This window comes from Lichenostomus cassidix, chromosome 25 (assembly GCF_008360975.1).
Source record: "Lichenostomus cassidix isolate B80296 chromosome 25, HeHo_3.0, whole genome shotgun sequence".
In the NCBI taxonomy this organism is placed as follows: domain Eukaryota; kingdom Metazoa; phylum Chordata; class Aves; order Passeriformes; family Meliphagidae; genus Lichenostomus; species Lichenostomus cassidix.
The window spans coordinates 1914052-1928997 of record NC_139505.1 but is presented as its reverse complement, the minus strand read 5'-3'; the positions used below and the strand labels follow the sequence as shown (position 1 = coordinate 1928997).

Below are 14946 nucleotides of genomic sequence, written 5' to 3'. Positions count from 1 at the left end.
AGCGGGGTCCTGTCAGGGACACATCACCTTTGCTTATTCTAAGGTGTGTGATGAATAGTTTAGAAAAGTGGCAGCGATATTTTTCGTAATTGTAATTTATTTGCCTTTGAAGTGTGAAGTGTGTGTCATTGTTTTGTGCTTTTTAGCAGTTTCCATGCAAGGATAAATGCAGTGGAAGAAGGCAAATGAAGGCAAGAGGCTGGACTAGGATGCTGCAGGCCCATCCTGCACAGGTCACAAAATAATTAAAACCCCAGGTTATAAAAATACCAAAGTAAAAGCCCAAAGGCTATTGTGAGCTGCTAGACTGTGCTCAGAGAAATCCCAAACACCTGTCCTGTTTTCCTATTGTGAGTTGAACATGCAAAAATCTAAGAGTTGCCCCAAGGATACTGTCAGAGGGATGTGGTCATGGGATAACCTGTTTTTGAAGGCATTTTCCACACCCATAAAAGTGTGGATAGGTGTAGCATTTGGTACGAGCTGGGCTGCAGTTGCATTCCAAAAAGTGTGTTCTTTGGGCACTAAAATTTCTGGGTTTTTGGTGGGTTTTCCTGAGAAATGCCTTGTATCCCTCTGAGCTTTGCTTTGCAGGGCACTGAATGATTTTAATGGTTCTGCAGGGACCTCTGCCTGGAATGTCCTGGGTGTCCCGGTTCAGCTGCCTAGGGTGGCATGAAGGTGGTGCTGAAGATACTGGATAAATTTTGGCTGCAGGAGCTGCCAGCAAGCAGGCTCTTCAGAGCCAGAGCTTCCCAGGATGGCAAGACTGTCATTGTGGCAGTCCCAAAAGCAGTATCCAATGTGACTAGTTGCAGAGCTCTATAAAACAAGTGTGACATTTCTTACAGTTTTGGGCCCAGTGGGTCTAAGGTGGCTTTTATTAAACTGGAGAGCTGGATTTTTTAGTCCTGCTGAGAGAGTTCAGCATCACCTTATTAAGCAAGGAAAAACTGTGTGGTAAGTGCAGGCTGATGCAATTTATTTTTGCTTATTACTCCCCATGATTCCTTTAATAAATAAACTCCTAATGAAAAGTGTGAATGTGTTAATTATTTCTCCGTTTGATCAGCAATAGAATGCATTAGTAAACATTTGTGGGAGAGGCATGGGGAGCAGCAGAAGGGAGAAGGGTGTGGGAGACAGAGCCCGGTCCCAAGGCGGGTTGCTGGCGGTGGCATAGGAGGGGATGTCAGAGAAATACAGGTAAATGTGTACAGGGTGCAGAGCCCCAGGGTAGTGCCTCCGCTGGGGGAGTGAGAGCGTGTCCAGGACAGGTGGGGTATGGAGCAGTGAGCCCTAACCGGGATGGGGGGTGAACCCATGGGCCACGAGCAGAGTCCTGGCTACCGTGTGAATTGTTACCACACAAGGTTAGTGGAGCCGAAGGTCACCCCAGGAGAGGTGCAGCCCGCAGTCCCTATTGCTGAGTCCCACCACAGGCTTACAAAACCAGGATTTGGGCTCCAGAGCTGACAGGTGTTGTGTTGTCCAGGGCAGCACTTGGCACCACAGGGCTGTAGGGGGCTGTGGAGCGGGTGGGGGGCCGTGGCCCATTAGCTGAAAGGAAGGATGAGTGAGAGGTATTGAGGGCAGTGGGTGATGCAGCCCCCTGCTTCCCAGAGTGCCATTGAAAGCTCCCCCTTTCAGGGTGTGCCTAAGAACATCTGCCGTGTAATCTTGTGCCTGCAGGAGGAATTTTTGGCAGAGCAGCTGTGTCTAACCCCAAGGTGAACCTATATCCCATACGGGCCTAGGTAGGATCTGGGCTGGTGACAGCCGTGGTGTAGTTGCCTGTGATCCCCCAGAACCCAGATTTGAGGTCAGAATTTGCAATTTTTGTAATGTAAGAAGGGGTAGCACCAAAGCCAGAAGTTTTTAAAAGTTCAAAGTGTGTCTGTTGAGCATTGAAATGGATACATACTTGATCAGGAGAGTTTTTTAATGTATATTGTTAGATTTTACAGACATGAGGAATTTCTTTGAAGGCATAGAATTTCATTTATTTAGTGTATTGTTTGTATGAATACCTGAAGGTTTTCTACAGCTACAGAGCGGCATCTCGCGTCTGGATTTTGTTCCACGGTGAGCCAGAGGGAGAAGCAGCACTTCCCAAATTCTTCTGGAGCAGTGCTAATTGCAGTCCTTTAAACATGCATTAAAAAGGCAACATGTGAAATGAGAAGAGCAATTAGGAAAAGAGGAAAAAGAAATGTTGAGCTAGGGAGGTGTTGCCATTTTTCTGTTGTTCCTTTAAGACAATGATCTTGTAGGCAGTAAGAAAAGTATTAGGATTTGAATAATGGAAGGTATGAAATGGACCTAAAGTGTAGGTAAGGAAAGGAAAATGCTATTGTAAAATCTTCCTTGGGGCACCATACAGATGAGGCAGAGAGAGAAAGAGTAATCTGTGTCCTGCATAAGCTCGTCCATGCAAGGCCAAAGCAGATAGAAGATTTTAAAGTGCAAACACAAGTGTTGTGTATATAAATGAACCAATGAAAGAGCTTAACTTATAAGGCAGGATGATATATAGGACAGAATGTAAAAAAAGAATAAAGAGATCTATTAGCTGTTCTGTACAAAGTCTAATCAGATATTAGATATTAATGTAAAGAGAGGTTTGATATGAGTAGATGTGTACGGTTAGAGCGTAGAAGTCTGATGTGATATTGAAGTGTCAAAATGTACAAGTTGAACATTGTAAATACGTGGCTTGTGTCTTAGCAGAGGTTCCATAAGTGTCAATGGATTTGTAAGTATTTTCTCTATAATAAGTGCAAATAGATATAATGTAAATAGATGAGTGTAAGTATATAAAAGTTTAGGGGGTGGGAATAAGAAAACAGTTTTGAGAAAAGGTTTCGTTGTATCGCTTCATAAATCCTGGAAGATTTCAGTTTCTCGGAAGGTCCAAACAGTAGAATGTTTTTCATAGAGTGCACAGACCGATGCAGCCAGAATCCAAAAGTGTGCAGATTGTCACGGGCATAAAGAAAATCCAAAAGCCATAATTTTCATGTTGAGGAAAAGCACTGGAGTGTCCTCACCTGTAGAATTTTGAAAAAGCAACCTCCTTGTCTGGAAATTTCACATTCTAGATACAGAAAAAAGCACCAGGCTGGCAAACACAGCAGGGTGTGGTGACAGTGGGTCAGTTTGGAGGTATGGCCGTGGGTGATCTGGTGCTGGGGCAGTTAGACAGCAGGGTGTGGTGACAGTGGGTCAGTTTGGAGGTACGGTCGTGGGTGACCCGGCACCAGGTCAGTTAGCCGGAGCACTTTGATTATCGTGGGTGTATCTGCTGCCACCGGTTACCTGGGGAGTCCCACTGCTGTTGGGGAGTTCCACCGCTGCTGTCATTGCCAACATGGTGGCGGCTGGCCACGGGCCTTGGCCTCGTCCCGGCTCAGAGGTCGTTCTTCCTGGCTTTTCTTTGCTGCCTCCCCAAAGTGCTGCTGCCTCCCTCTCCACCCTGCCCTGCTGTGGCCAGCTGCAGTGTGCAGAGGCTGTGCTCTGCCAGGCCCCCTGTGTGGAAGCAGAGAAGCTGCAGTGGTGGCAGCATCAGTCCTTGCAGGAGATGCTGCATTCATTGGGGTCAAGTGGCTGTCTTGACAGTGGTGAAGATTCTTGAGAGCTCTTATGCTGTCAGGTACTCCCCAGAGCGTGTCCTCGAGGTAGAGAGGAGATGTGGCCACGGTCGTTGCTGTGGGGGAAGAAGAGATTTGATGTGGTTATTGTCCTCGCTTCCTTTAATATCATTGGTGCAGTATTTCGATAGATGTGGTGTCCTGAAGCAGGAGTTACAGGTGTTGTTGTGGGTAGTGAATAATTGACATGAATGTAAAGAATGGATTGTTATGATTGCTATCAGTATAGCTTGGTGTTCTTAGTCCCACAGCAGGTTTGTAAAAGGTTGAAACAGTCCTTTTTTTTCCCAGAAAACCTGACTGAGTGGAGTGAGGCAACACAGAGGCGATATAGTGTATCTTGAGGCTCGTTATGAAGTGTTGTCAGATGGTTTTTATGATGTTAGGAGGCATTTGCCACGGTGTGCAGGTCAGAAGGGTGGAAAAGTTTGTTACGTGTGTAAAAGAGGCACCATTTGCAGCCAGGTTCCAAATGTGGTACTGTAGCTGAAAAGTGTGCATGCTGCAGGAATCCTGTGAGATGAAAGGTGTAAAGAAGCAGAGCTGTGTGTGCACTTGGATTCCTGCAGACTGCCTATCTAACATGAGGGTGGTGATGTGCCATTGCTGTGGAAAAGAGCCATTGATTGCCAGCCAGGTGCCCACGGGGAAATGTGGGATTTTGTATCATAAATTTGTGCAAATGTCAGGATTTGTGCCAGACAGAAGTGGCTAGGAACTAGGTGTGAGGCTGGCCTTGGACTCCTGGGTCTCTTGTGTCAACTGTGTGCAAGGATTTCCTAGCTGTTGAAATGAGGCAGTGGTTTGAGGCAGGTTCGATCAGCAGGAAGAGGGAGGGAGATCACACTTATGAGCAATGATGAAAACCTTTTCAGGGAAGAGATGTCAGAGTCTTATTTCAAAGAATAAATATCTTGTGTGGCTTATGTGGCAAATAATAAAAATAGATGAATGACGTCTTGCCACTGAATTGTAAAGAAGTCATCAGTGAAGGTGCTGACATATAAACCTAAGTTTTCTCCCTAGGTTTTGAGAAGGATCCCTGTCAGACAGCAGCATCTCAGGCTAACCTAATACCAGAACTGTGGTGATCAGAGAGGTGTTAATTGCATAAAGGGAAGCAAAGTATCGCTCATATGTTTTGGTCACAGTGACATGAGTTCATCCACACCAAACAGTTCTATCAGAAGCGTGGCCTGGGCCGCTCACACGTTCAGATGGAATAATTATACAACCAGCACCTGCAAATGTTCTCTTTGGGATAATTTTTTTTAACTTTTTTTACTTTTTTTTTTTACTTGCTTCTCTCTGATCTGGCCGAGTGGTACAGTGAGCGGAACAGAGGCTGAGAATCGGCCACCATGTGAGCTGTGTGGCATTTCCTACTGTGGTTGAAGTAAACCTTCTGAACCATCTTTCAGTGTGTCATACAGGGAACAGGGGAGGATGGTTATTGCAGTTATTGTTTCCTCAGCAACATGAGATATGTTATTCCTTTAACATGGCATTGAAAGAGTTAGCAAAACTATTTTTTTTTCTCTTAGGCCATTTGAAAGCCAAATTTCTGTACATGGATAATGGATGAGGTGCAGTTCTGTAAGGCTCACGTAACGGAGCCTTCCGAATCAGAATTAATCCTGAAGTGTATTTCTGCAGGCTATGCACGTGGTATGCAGTTGACACACAGGTAATAAGCATGTGCAGGTATAAGGCTAAGCACCTTATGTACCGTCCAGTATTAGATAAAATATTTGGAGACATGTGTACCAGTTTTGAGATCAGCATAGCCACATTTGTAATGTAGGAAGTGGTAGCAACATCATCTAAACCCTGAAGTTTTCAGGAGTTTAAAGCGATGCTGTTCTGTATTGAAATTGATACAGACTCGATGTGCCAATATTTCTATGTATGAACCCAGATTTTCAAAGCATGGGAACTGTTCTCCAAGGGAAAGTATTTAATGAATTATTTCTGCTCTTTCTAGCCATACCTGGAGGTTTGTGCACCGATGGACCGGCACCTTCTGACTGGATTCCGTGCTCTGATGAGCAAGGTAGGGAAGTAGCAGTTCACAAGTCCTTCTGCAGCAGTGAGAATTGCAGGCCCTTAAAGGTGCATGGAAAAGAGCAGCTATGAGATGGGAAGAGCAAATAGATAAAGAGTGAAAAACAACATCTTGAGCTAGGGAAGTTCTACAATTTTTCTGTTGTCCATTTACGATTGTGCTCTTGCACGTACTAGAAAAAGTTTGAGGATGTAAAGAATTTAGGGAATGAAATGGAAATGAAATAGAGGGTATCAAAGCAAAAAGGCCCTGCTAAATATTCTTTGGGAAACTATGGCCATGAATGAGAGAGAGAAAGAACAAGGAGTTTCCTGAATGAATTTACAGAAAACAAATCCCAGTGCCTCTTTCTAGGTAAGTGTGGACATTGGCTATGTTGTAAAAGAGGAACTGTAATTTTCAGAAGTATGCAGAGGTATGAATAAAAAGCTCTAACCAAGTGCAAAATGTCAGAGGGTACAGGCTTCCAAGCTTCCTTGAGGTGCAGTTTTCTGTGCTTGGTACCAGCAAGCCAGGGAAGAGGGAAAGAACTTTGAGTTTTTTTTCCTTAGGGAAGGACATGTGTCCAGGTGCCTGCAGTGCATTGTTGCTTCAGAAGTGTCGTTTTTGAGCCTCACTATCAGTAAGAAGTAATTGTTCACGTGTTGTCGCTGGAGTAGCTGAAGCATGTTCCATAATTACCAAATGCAGGTAAGCCAGCTCTTGCAGGAATATTGAAAAGATTATCTGCCTTGCAGCAAAGCTGTTGTCTACCTTTCTGGGTGGACATTTATAGCCAATGCCCAGTACACAGTGCCTTCCAAATATAGTTATGAAAATGAAGGAGATGACCTAGATAGATAGTAAAAAGGAAGTGTTGCGTTGAAGAAAGGATAATTGAAGAAAGCACCCACCTTTCAATGTGGATCATCCCAGAGCTGTAGCCACAATGTCAGGCCTGTAAGAATTTCTTGCCAAGAGTCAGAATGGAGTTCAGAAGTGCTGTAGAAGCAGGTGGTTTGACTTGCTAAAGAAGAGAAAGAAATGATATTAATTTACCCAATGTGGAAGGGTTTGTACATTTTTTTTCTTTTTGCAGGCATTAATGTAGTGTCCTGCAACGAGAAAAAAAGGGTAGGGAGGGGTCAGGCAATAAATGTGTTTTGGGTTAATGATAAGATTTTTTTTTTTTGAGAGTGAAGGGTTTTGATATTTTTTTTTTTATTTTTAATAGAATTTTTTAGATGGAAGTGAAGAAAAAATTATTTATTTAATGAAATTACGCAGAGTGTTTTATAAGGCACAGGGGAAGGGAAAAAAATAAGGTGAAAGGTAGTTATTTAATTTGATTAAAAAGTGTTTTGTTTAGACGTAGTTTTTTTTTTTTTGTTCCCCACCCGGGGCCGGGTGGAGTTTTTTTGGAGAGTTTTGTGGTTTTTTGGTTTTTTTGGGTTTTTGGGTGGTAAAGTAGATTGAAGAGAAGGGGTTTAAATGAGGAAAAAGAAGAAGAATGGAAAAAATGGGAATAGAGTTTATTTTGATTTTTGTTTAGTATGTAGTTTTTGCTGGGTGATGAATTTTTTTTTGGAGTAAGGTTTGGAGAAAATGTTTTTAAAATAACTTGTGGTTTTTTTTGTGGCTGGGTGTAGTTAAAGAGATAGGATTATATATTTTTATATTTTTTTTTGGGTATATAAGTTAATGATAGGGGATAAAGGATTATTATATTATTAATTTAAGATATTTTATGTTTTTTATTTTATAGTGTTGGTTTAAGGTTTATTTTAATATTTTTTAATTTTAAATATATATATATACATATATATAAAATTATGTATAAATAATGTTATGAATGGTGAATGGTGGTATGTTGTTATTTTAATTTTATATGTGGTTTTTATTTAAAATTAAATTTTTTGGAGGGATATATTGTGTTTTTTTATTTTTTTGTATTATTTATTAAGTATATTTTGGTTTTTGGGTAAAGATAATTTTATGGATGGGTTTGTTTTTATGTGAGGTAGAATTAATTTAGATAGTTTTTTTAAACAAGTTTTTGGTATGTATTGTTGGGATTTTGTTTTTATTTATTGTATGTAGAAGTTTAGATTGGGTAGGATTTGTTTGGTTGATGGAGGCTCGGGTATTGATTAATTAGGTGGTTTTTGTTAAATGTTGTTTTTAATTTTTATAAGTTTTTTTATTTAATGTTTTTAGGGTGGTTTTTAATAGTTTACTATATTGTTTTATTTTGTTAGTGGTTGGTGTATGATAGGGAATGTGGTATATTTATTTAATGTTATGGTTTTTAGTTTAGTTGTTTATGAGGTTATTTTTAAAATGAGTTTTGTTATTTGATTTAATTTTTTTAGGGGTATTATGTTTTTATAGGATTTGGTTTTTAAGGCCTAGGATGGTGTTATGAGTAGTGGTATGAGGTATGGGGTAGGTTTTTAGTTATTTAGTGGTGGTTTTTATTATTGTGAGTATATAGTGTTTGTTATGGTGTGTTTGAGGTAGTGTGATGTAATTAATTAGTTAGGTTTTTTTATATTTATATTTTGATTATTTTTTATTATATTATAGGGGTTTTATTTGTTTGGTTTGTTTGATGGTAGTATATGTTTTATAGTTATGGATAATTTGAGAGATGTAGTTTATGGTTAGATTTATTTTTTGGTTTTGTGTTTATTTATAGGTGGTATTTTTGTTTTGATGGTTTGAGGTATTATGGGTTTATTGAGTTAGGAATAAATTTTTTTTATGTTGTTAATTTAAGTTTATTTGGGATATTTTTATTTTTGTAGTTTGATTTATTTGTTTATTGTTTTGGTGTTTTTTATTAGTTTGATTTTTGGGGATATGGGTGTTTATATGGTGGATTTTTATAGGTAGTTTTTTTGTTTGGTTAGCGATGTTTTTTTATTTTTTAGTTGTTTAAATTGTTTTTTTTATGTTGTTAATTAGGTTTTTTTAATTTTTTTTAGTTAATTTTATAGAGTATTGGTTATTATTTATGAATTAGTATAAAGGTAGAGTTTTGGTTATTTTTTTTTAGTAATGTTTAGGGTTAATTGAATGGTTTTGAGTTTAGTGAATTGGCTTGATTTACTTTTTTTTTTTTTAGTTTTTGTAATTTGTTGTGTGGGGTTTTATACAGTTGTTTTTTATTTTTGTTTTGTTTTTATAAGATGATAGGAATTATTAGTGAAAAGAGTGTAGTGTGTTTTATTTGTTGGTAGTTGGTTGTATGGTGGGGTTTTTTTTTGCATGGGTTATTTGTTTTAGTTTTTTTTTTTTAGTTAGATTAAAATTTTTATTTTTAGGTTAATTTGTAATTATTTTTAAAATTTTAGGGTGATTTAGATTTTTTTATACGGGTGCGCTGTGTGATAAGGGTAATTTATTTGCTTTATGTGCTATTGGTGGTATGATGAGTAGAGGGAATTTTTGTTTTAAATATTTATTTTAGTATTGGTAGTTGAGGTGTTAGGAGGAGTTGTGTTTTTGTGTTAATTATTTTTGAGGTAGTTTGGATTTTTTTATATGTTGTTAGGATTTTTTTTTTTGTTGGGGTGTAGTTGGTTTTAGATTTTTTGTAATTTTGGTTTTAAAATTTTAGTGGTTGGTTTTGGGTTTTATTAGGTATTTTTTGTTAAAGGTTTTAGGATAGGTTATGGTTTTTAGTTGTAGAGTAAAGTACATTTTTGACTTTTGGTTTTGTTTTGATTGGGTTAAGGGTTATTGTATGAGTAATTTTTTGTTTGATTTGGGTGAAGGTTTGTTGTTGTTTAGGGTTTTAGTGGAAATTATTTTTTTTATGGGTAATTAGGTAGAGAGGATTTATAATTTGGCTGTACTCAGGGATGTGTATTTTTTAAAAGTTTATAGTTTTTAGGAAAGTTTGTGGGTTTTTTTTGTTGGTTGGGGGGATATTGTGATGATTTTATTGATAATTTTAGTAGGAATTTGATGTTGTTTATTTTGTTATTTTATTTTTAGGAATTGGATTTTTTTGGTAGGTTTTTTGATTTTGTTTTTTTTATAGTGAAATTGGTTTTTAGGAGAATTTGGATTATTTTTTTTTTTTAAATTTTTTTGGTTGTGTTTTTTTATATAATGATGTTATTAATGTATTGTAAATGTTTTGGAGTTTTATTTTTTTTAATGTAGTTTGGATTAGTTTATGATAAATGGTGGGATTGTGTTTTTATTTTTGGGGTAATTTGTTTTAGGTGTATTGTATGTTTTTTTAGGTGAAAGTAAATTGAGGTTTGTATTTTGTTGTTAGAGGAATGGAGAAAAATGTATTTGTAATGTTAATAGTAGTATATTATTTTGTTGCTTTGGATTTTAGTTTATATTGGAGTTTTAGTATGTTTGGTATAGTAGTATTTAGAGGTGGAGTTATTTTATTTAAGGTATGATAGTTTATAGTTAATTTTTATTTTTTTTTAGATTTTTGTATAGGTTAGATGGGGTTGTTAAAGGATGAATGGGTTTTGTTGATTATTTTTTTGTTTTTTAGTTTATGGATTAGTTTGTGAATGGGAATTACGGTATTACGAGTTGTTTGGTATTGTTGGCGGTGTATAATTGAGGTTGTAATTGGTATTTGTTGTTTTTTTTTTTAGGAGTTTTATTGTAGATGGGTTTTTTGATAGTTTAGGTAAGGTGTTTAATTGTTTTATGTTTTTTGTTTTTACAGTAGTTATTTTAAATGTTTATTTGAGTTTTTTTGGGTTTTTGAAATATTTATTTTGGAGGAAGTTTATATTTAAAATATATGGAGTTTTTGGGTTAGTTATAATGGAATGGTTTTTTTATTTTTTTTTAGTTAGGTTTATTTTAGTTTTTACGAGGGTTAAGTTTTGTGATTTTTTTGTAATGTTGGAAATAGAAATAGGTTTTGTTTTTATATGTTGTGATTGTATTATTGTGTATTGTGTATTAGTGTTAATTAAAGTTTTGTATTTTTGTGGTTTTGATGTGTTAGGTTATTGAATTTATACTGTTTAAAAAATTTGGGTTTTTTTGGTTTTTATTTGGTTAGAGGTAGGGTTTTTTTAATTATGGTGGGTATTTGTGTTAGCGGTTTTTTTAAGGGAATTAGATATATTGAGTAGAGTTATTTTTTTTTGGTGGAGTTTTTTTTTGAGTTTTGTTTTTTTTTAATTTACGTATTTGTTGTGTTAGGATAGCAGTGGGTTGTTTATTTTATTTGTTTATGTTTTTTTAATTGTTATATAGGAAATATTATAATTTATGTTGAGGGATATATTTAGTTTTTATAGCTGAGGAGTGTTTGCGTGGGGTAGTAGAATTTTTGGTTTGTATTGTTGAGATTTGGAGAAGGTTGTTTTTAATTTTTTTATTGAGTTTTTTATGATTTTTTTATTTTATTTTTTAGTTTTTATAGATTTGTTTTTATAGTTGAGATTTTTGTATTTATTGGGTTATGTATGATATTTGTATATGTTTGGAGTTTTTTTGTTATATTATGTATAGTTTTATGTTTGTTATTTTGTTTTATAATGGTTTAAGTAGAAGTATATTTTGATGGTTTAAGTTTTAGGAGTTTTTGTTATATTATAGGTGTATATTTTATTTTATTTGGGTTTATAATTGGATTTGGGTCCGTTATGTTTTTTGAGAATTTTTATTATTGTTATTTTTTTTAAGCGTTGAATTTTTTGTTTTATAGTTTTTTATTGAGTTTGTTGTGAATAGAGATTGTTGGGATGTAGGTATTTTTTTTTTTGTAGTTTTGATAGTTCGTTTTTAGAGGTTGTTGTAGTTAGGTTTATTTTGTATAGTTTGGTTGATATTTGGGTTACGTGATATAGATTTTAAATGTTTTGTTTTAGTAGGATTTAGAAGTGTAATATTGTTTGTAGTATTTTAAAGATGGATTAATTAATTAATTATAGATTTATTATTTTGTTGGATATAATTTTTTTTTAGGTTGTGAAGGTTTTTTATATTTATGGATTTAATAATGATTTTTGATTTAGTTGTTGGTTTTGAGGGTCCCTCCCTATTGTTATTTGGGTGATTAGTTTTAAATTGGGTTTTTTTGTTTTTTGTAATAGGAGTAATTGTTATTGGTTTAGGTTTTTTTATTTTTTGTTTTATAATATTTGATAGTGTATGATAAGTATATGTTAGGGTTTAATATATTGTATTGTAGTTGGTTTCGTATTTTTTTTTAGATTTTTTTTACTTTAGTTGGTTTTGGGATTTGTTTAGGGGAAATTTTTAGTTTATTGGATTAGAGAATTTTTTTAAAGTTTTATTTATGTTTTTTTATATTTTATATTATTTAAATTTTTTTATATTTGGATTAGGTGTTTGTTTTTGTTTAGTTTTTTTTTTTTTAGTTTTTATTTTGGTAAAATTGAATATTATATACATAGAAATTTTTAGGTAAAGTATTTGTATAATTAAGTTAATGGTTTTTTTAACATTTAGGAAAAATTGAATATTTTTAAAAGTTGATATACTAGATTTAAGGGGAAAGAGATGGGTGAGGAGTTAGGAAGTTTCACTCTCTACTTTTTTAACAGGTTGGGTAATATTATTAATAAAACTCTAAAACAGGTTACTAGAACTAGAGGAGGAAATTAACAGAGCATGTACATCTTTAACTGCTTTTCATATTTTTTTACAGATTGTTAGTATTACACACATTACTATAACAAGTTGGAGTTGTGTCTCTGATTGGTGGAAATTATACATTAGGGACAGGATTGTTTTTACTTGTTGGTAGGGAAATAAATTTATGTGCTAAACAGACAGTATTATATTAAATAATTTTTTATCAAACAGCATAGTGATTATTGATGGTTGTAATTTAATATCAAGCGTTTAAAACTAGAATGTAATTATTAGGGTTTTTTTTTTTTACTTTTTTTAATTTTATAAAAGGTGTAGAACAAGTAATTAAGGCCCCGTAAGTTGGGCGCCAAATATGTCGCGGGTTAATGATAAGATTTTCTTTTTTTTGAGAGTGAAGGGTTTTGACACTTTTTTTTTACTTTTAACAGAATTTTTTAGATGGAAGTGAAGAAAAAATTATTTATTTAATAAAATTACGCAGAGTGCCTTATAAGGCACAGGGGAAGGGGGAAAAACGAGGTGAAAGACAGTTATTTAACTTGATTTAAAAGTCTTTTTTTCAGACGCAGTTTTTCTCTTTTTCGCCCCCCCACCTGGGGCCGGGTGGAGCTTTCTGGAGAGCTCTGCTGTTTTTTGGCTTTTTTGGGTCTCCGGGTGGTAAAGCAGATCGAAGAGAAGGGGTCCAAACGAGGAAAAAGAAGAATGGAAAAAACGGGAATAGAGCTCACTCTGACCTTTGTCCAGCACGCAGTTTCTGCCGGGCGACGAATCCTCCCCCGGAGCAAGGCTTGGAGAAAATGTTTTCAAAACAACTCGCGTTTTTTTCTGCGGCTGGGTGCAGTTAAAGAGACAGGACCACACATTTTTACACTTTTTTTTTTTTTTGGGCATATAAGCCAACGATAGGGGATAAAGGATTATCATATCATCAATCTAAGACAAAATGTAAGGAAATGGTCCTGCATTTTTAATTGGAAGCATGCAAAAATAAATTTTCAGAGCAATATAGCTGGTTGCTGGTGTGAAATCTGTGTAATAATATGTTGGAGTAGGCACCCCATTTTCGGAGCGGTCCGTGGGGAGTGGTGTCCCGCGGGGCCCCGAGCCGGCGGCGCCGCTCTCCCTCCCCGGGCTGGGGGCCGCCGGGTCAGCGCCCCCCCCGCCCCCGCCCCCCCCCGCCCCGACCTGTGTCGCCGCCGCCGCCGCCATCCGCTGCGTGCCGAGGGCCCCTTTTGAGGAACCGGGAGAGGCGGGGGGGGCCATATAGTCGACCGCGCCGGTGCCCGCCCCGGCACACGCGGATCCCGCCACCCCCCCGCGCCGTCCACAGCACCGCACGCTTCAGCAGAAGCCCGCAAAGCCCGGAAAATGCTGCGGTGGCACCCTCGGACTCCGCATTTTGTTCAGGCGGCACAGTGGACGCATATTGCCTCAGAGAAGACCCCGCGGCCGCCCTTTTTGAAGTCGGCAACACTGCGCATGTGCGAACGATGCCGACGCCATTTTTGTAGTCCAATGCACTGCGCATGTGCGAATGATGCCGACGCCATTTTGGCACTCCACTGCACTGCGCATGTGCGAATGATGCCGACGCCATTTTGGTAGTTCACTACACTGCGCATGTGCAAACGATGCCGACGCCATTTTGGTAGTTCACTGCACTGCGCATGTGCGAATGATGCCGACGCCATTTTGGTAGTTCACTGCACTGCGCATGTGCTAATGATGCCGACGCCATTTTGGTAGTTCACTGCACTGCGCATGTGCGAATGATGCCGACGCCATTTTGGTAGTTCACTGCACTGCGCATGTGCGAATGATGCCGACGCCATTTTGGTAGTTCACTGCACTGCGCATGTGCGAATGATGCCGACGCCATTTTGGTAGTCAGTGCACTGCGCATGTGCGAAATAGGGGCGCCGCCATATTAATGGACGCGCCTATGCTTTTCCGGCCGCCGCCATCTTTTGTACGGAACAAATCAGGACCCCGCGCTATAGGTGACTACTTTAAGCGCCTGATCGAAATTAAAAACTCGTATTTCGCGCTTTTGGGACATTTATGCACTCAGCAAACAGCTGCAGGGGCGTCCTCTATACTGTCCGCGTCGCCCACGGGCGGCGGCAACCGCGCGAGCGGTGGGAAAAAACCGGAATTTGCCGATCGCTTTCGGGACAAAATGGCGGCCGCGCCGAACCGCAGCGCGCACACCCGCCCCCAAAGACCACTCCGCACCTGTCCGCAGCGCCGAGGAAGCCCGCCAAGCAGCCGAATCGCCGTTTTCGGGGTCAGGACTTCGCGGCCGCCATTTTGGTAGTCCAGTGCACGGCGCATGTGCGAAACGGGCGCCGCCATATTAATGGACGCGCCTGTGCTTTTCCGGCCGCCGCCATCTTTTGTACGGAACAAATCGGGACCCCACGCTATGTGTGAGTACTTTAAGCGCCTGATCAAAATTAAAAACCTGGATTTCGAGCTTTTGGGACATTTCTGCATTTGCAAAGCAGGGTCGTGGGAATTACAATTGCTCTGTTACATCATAGTAAATGTGCACACTCAGCTAGAAGTAGGCACTGGGAATTGTCTTCTGTGACTTCATTCAGGAAACTGCTGCTTCTTTCTCTCTCTCATGCA

The 14946-nt window shown here is 37.9% G+C and overlaps 1 long non-coding RNA gene across 2 annotated transcripts; it reads right to left on the bottom strand.

Annotated features, from left to right (window-relative positions):
• Window positions 1-1977: 1977 nt before the first annotated feature.
• Window positions 1978-13590, bottom strand: LOC146427225 (uncharacterized). 2 transcript variants are annotated; one of them, XR_014856485.1, is made up of 4 exons: window positions 13498-13590; window positions 6609-6721; window positions 3319-3706; window positions 1978-2145 (listed from the first exon to the last, which is right to left on the bottom strand). It is a non-coding gene; the product is annotated as an uncharacterized LOC146427225 (long non-coding RNA). The 2 variants fall into 2 exon arrangements; XR_014856484.1 differs by lacking the exon at window positions 13498-13590 and having other exon boundaries at window positions 6609-6848.
• Window positions 13591-14946: the final 1356 nt, after the last annotated feature.